We start from the raw sequence: 5,162 nt of genomic DNA, 5'->3' as shown, positions 1-5,162 counted from the left end.
CAGAATTCTCCAAATGGATCTCCTTGAAAACCAAATGGATCTCAGTGGCATCATGGCTCGGAGAATCCGAGACCATAACGGGATGATATAGGTTGTATCCCTCTTCCTGGCCATTCAGACTCGGCGTTGGTGTAGCCGCTTTGTTCCCCCATATAATAGTACTTTGATTCGAGGAATCTGAAATCATAATGGGATTATAGAAGGAGTTGTTGCATCCCTCCTCCCAACTGTGCAAGCTAGGCGTACATGATGCCTGTTGATAGCCTTGCGATTGACCAAATCCCTCAAGGAAGTTCAAGTCAAATCCTACCAGAGACGGTAGTTCATCAGAAGTTGCTGGAGTACGGCTACTCCCTCTACTGGAGTAATGTGGCCCACTAACACGCGAGGTCTCATCCCTAAGACCAAGCGATCCCCACCGACCCATATCGGCGGTATGTTTCATTTGGCATTCGTTGGCGGAATGCCCTCCTTCGCCACAATATTGACAGTCTTGGACTTCATATGGGCATACCCACTCATCGTGCATGATCCCTCAACGATAGCAGTATCCTCGGGAGTCGTGAGTTGCCATCTATACAAAGATGCACCCAGATCAGAACAAGAAGTACAAAATATACTTACAGTGCGATATGGTGGACAAGACGGATCTCGAACCAGGTTTCTCAGACTCTTGCTCTGATACCAATTCTGTAACGCCCCGGATTTCCAAAACAAAGCTAAGTTAAAATTTTCATGAATTTTTTTTTTCTTTGCAGCGGAATTTAGAAAGCTTTTAGCAGCGGAATAAGACAATAATGAGTCGTCGGTTTTAGAAAACTCCGAGCACGTTGCAGATATGTGGCCAAGCAACTCATTGACCACCAAAGTGTTCCATTTTATCGAAAACATATGTTTATTACAACACTACTGCTTAGGAAAGCAATGTAGGTTCAATAAAAGGAAGCAGTACAACTCTGTCTAGAGAAACCCTGGAACTCGATGCCGCCTTGCTCCGCATATCGCCACGCAGGTTCAACACCTGAAATCCCCATAAAACGGGGTCAGAACCACTGATGGTCTGGTAAGTAGGCAAACACCTATCTATTCAACTCAAGTAAATGCATAGACCACTCAGGGTCGCAGTTCGTAATACGACGCTCAAGCCTCCATGACTTAGCGTATATCGCAAAAGCCTCATCAGGGCTATGAGTTGAACATCCATGCAAGTCGTCATGACTTCGCATAAGCCTCTTCAGGACTGTGAGTTAGAATAACCTCTTAAGTCTCTACGACTTAGCCTTGACTTCCTCAGAGTCACGAATGGATGTCTAGCTCAAGCCTTTATGCTTGGCACATCCGTATCCTACGAATCTAAGGACAGCTCTCCGAGCTTCTCTTAGTCGTACGGATATCAATGGGGTTCTTTCCCAATCGGTCCAGTAGTATACCGACCATGACACCTTCACAAAGGTTATGCAGGACTGACTCAACAACGTCATCCACTCATACATTCAAAGTAGCGCTGTACCTAAGCTAATGCTTTGTTTCGATAATTGCACCTCCCCCTGGGCTTAGGGGACTCATATCTGGGTGACAACGCAACGATCTGGGGGTTGATTATTCTATGTATTTTAGATACCCCAGAGGCCTGTTGACCCCATCCCCCTAGTAGGACGGTACAGCATACCGGAAGAGATCCTTACTAGGTATCCGAATGCATTCTGCTACTGCAGTAGTTGGGTTCAATCCTTAGATATTTAAGGATAACCACGACCTCCATACCTCTGAGTGACGAAGGCCGTCAATGAACTCTATCAGGTTCGGGTGAAATATATGTCACTCAAGGCTGCGCCATCACCGTCTTCCTCGGTGAGAAATTTTGAAAGGGGCCTGTCGGTCTTACAATTACTTGACGAACATTGCATGCCTATAGGGCAGCCTTTGAGAAGTATGTACCCGACCCCAATCAACCACACGGTTTTCACCGTGGAACAAAGGTTTTATTCATATGCATGCTTAACTCTGCTCTCGGCACTTCGGCCTTGACGAGCACTTCACCTCTTTCGGTGGAAACAACACACTCCGGCTCAGCGGCCCTTACGAGTCTGGTTGTCTGATAATTCTTAATGAGCATGCACATGACTCGATCTCTACGGATCGGCTACTCGGCATATTTTTACGCAACGAGCTCAGGACCTTGTCAAGGCGCTACCACTACTTTGGCGCAACGGCTCTTACAAGTATGATGCCCTTGCAGGTGTCAGGGAGACGAGTCATTCTGACATCGTTCCAACAAAAGACATTATTGTGCCACTTAACTGGTTCTGGCAGCTCTTCTGCCAACCATTTTGTCAACACCTTTTTTGCTCTACCGGCAGTGGTGCGACGAACCTTTCTACATCGTAGAAGGCGTTCCATAAACTGGGTAGCACTTCTGCTACGTTCTTTCTGAGCCATTCTTTAGCTCCTTCAGGAATTTCAGCAGCACTTCCTCTCTTTTACGGAGAAAGCGTGCGTTTCTTTTATCCATTTCAGCGGCATCTCCCCTCTTTGGTGGGAAATCGCTTTGCTTAACTCAGGAAATGGATGCGCACCGTTGTGCGTACTTTGCATCCATCAAGGTTGCAGGAACCTTGGGCCATAGCCAGGCCATACGTAATTGATTTAGTCTTTATGTAAAGAGCATTTTGCCAAAAGGCGAAGACTTTCCAATAGGGGCTTCATTCGTCAAGCAGAATCTTGTACGAGGAGCGGTAAGGGAATCGCATGGGCGATTTTGGAGTTGATCTCCATTTGAACGCTCACTTACGCGCCATATATGTAATATAAGCAAAAGCCTGTGCTTTATACAGCGGCGGCGTAAAGGAAATGCATATACTATTGTTCAGGGTGTGTAACTGAACGAAATATTCTACATATATAACAAAACAGGAGCCTTGGCATCGTTCGACGCGACGGCGTAAGTAAATGCATAATCGGAAGTGCAGTAATCGTAAATTGCAGAAAGCAGGAGCCTTGGCATCATACAACGCGACGGCAAAGGTAAATTACGTGGCCTGTGCGATATAAGATGTGTCGGCAGTATCAGCAGATATACACCTAGATCTGTATCCAACGATAGTTACGAGGCGAGCGAGTGAACACCGAAGTGTCCTAGAGGGCTCAACCAAGAACTAGGGTGAGATACTATTTTGAAGAACGCATATACTGCGTATTCGAACATATATATCCGACGATAGTTACGAGGCGAGCGCGTGAACACCGAAGCGTCCTAGAGGGCTCAACCAAGAACTAAAGCAAGATACTACTTTAGAAAGTATATGCTATATACAAACAATCAAATACTTGAGAGAGATGGTTTAATGAAGCGAACTTACTTCAATTTGAGGAAGAAACGACTCTGATTGCTTCAAACGCTTCGATCGAGGCTCGACTTCGAAAAAGGATCAACTTTGAACTTCGAACGAAAAAGGACTTGGACTTTGACTTTGAACCAAACCAGGTTCAAGTCAAGTCAACTGGGTTCAGACTTAGGTCAAGTAGGTTCAGACCTAGGTCAGGTGGGTTAGGACCAGGTCAGGCAGGCTCAGACCAGGTCAAGCAGGCTCAAGCTAAGTCAGGCAGGCTCAGACCAGGTTAGGTGGGCTCAGGTGGGCTAGGCTAGGTAGGAGAGGTTTGGAAAATGAGGAGAGAGAGAGGGGTTGGCGATTTTTAGAGAGAGGGGGGCTCCTCTATTTATAGGTTCTGAAACTTGGGCCCGAAGTTTCAGATTCCCCTCTTTACCCCTTGGCTTTTCAGAAATCCCTTCCATGGAAGGTGCTGGAAGGAGCTGGAAGGCTCTGGAAGGTGCTGGAATATTCTAGAATCTTCTAGAATATTTTTTGAGAAATATTTCTGTGGGTCCCACCCATATTTTTGTGGGTCCTGCAAGAATTTCGGGTTTTCGGCGATTTTTTTCTGAAAAATTCTGAGTACGCCATTATCTTCGTATTGATGCCACTAAGAAAGTTGGCTCGCAGGAATCCTTTGATTTATTTCAGATAGGAAGTTATGGCTTCCAGAGTGTTTGAGCATATATTCGCGATTCGACGAATATCCTAAGTGTAACTGGCTCACAGGAATTGATTCGTTTCGCATTCTAAGAAAAATGCCATTTTTAGCTGTAAATGCCTCATGAATTTTATTCAGATATTTTCTGAAAAATTGCGGGTCTTACAGAAAGAGCAGGAGAATTCATTCACAGGTGGAGAAGCACCTGTAATAGGATGAAAGTACCCATTCCAGAGGAGAATGCATTGCAAATAATCCTCAGCAATTTCTCTCAGCCCCTCAAAAGCCTCATTGCCACTTCTCCAGCAAAATCCTTTATCAAATTAATTGAGCGAGTCGAATGGCTCGAGGCAGGAATAGTAAGCGGGCTTTACGAGGGCATGCCTCTGACCAAAAGTATCCAAGACCAGAAGAAGAAAGCACAGTTCACTCATGCAGCTGATACCTCTGGCGATGATCTTGATAGCAGCAGAAGAAACAAAAATGACAGCAAGAATGGTCAGAACCACGGCGCAGCTCAAAGGGAGAAGTCTTCCAAGAAGAATAACAATCTGTCTCAGTCTAACTTTCCGCAAAAGGAAAAGATAAAGCGCGAAGGTTGGAGTAATGATCATGAGTTCACTCCTCTGAAGCAGACGCTCGAAGAAGCCCTTGAATTCATGCTGGCCAAAGGATTGGTTAAACTCCCAAAAGTCATGGATCCTCCTACGGTCATGGGAAGGTTCACAAATCAATTCTGCAAGTTCCATCGAGCAGTGGGGCATGACACTGATCACTGCTTTGTCTTCAAAAATATTGGTTAGGATTGCGTCGACAAGAGTCTCTTTGTTGAAGACGAAGAGGAAGATGACCTAGCCGTCATGACCAAGTCTCTCCCCAGCTACTCAGAAGACTAAAGATGTTAGAATTCCCCTACTTTTTCCCTTTTTGCCAAGTCACCTTGTAGGGGGCCAGTCAGTCCAGTCCTTTTGTGACCTTTTGGTCAAAATACTTGTAAATATTTCATTTCTTTGTTATCAATTTTGCTCGTCAAATTAAATGACAATTTTTCTTTATATCTCTAATATCACAATACTTTCTTCCTCTGCCACATAGGGGCATTTGCTTTTGAAAATCTATATTTCAAAAAT

The sequence above is a fragment of the Nuphar pumila genome, chromosome 7 (genome assembly GCF_984573655.1).
Source record: "Nuphar pumila chromosome 7, dmNupPumi1.hap1.1, whole genome shotgun sequence".
NCBI classification, from domain to species: domain Eukaryota; kingdom Viridiplantae; phylum Streptophyta; class Magnoliopsida; order Nymphaeales; family Nymphaeaceae; genus Nuphar; species Nuphar pumila.
This window is presented reverse-complemented; position numbering follows the sequence as displayed.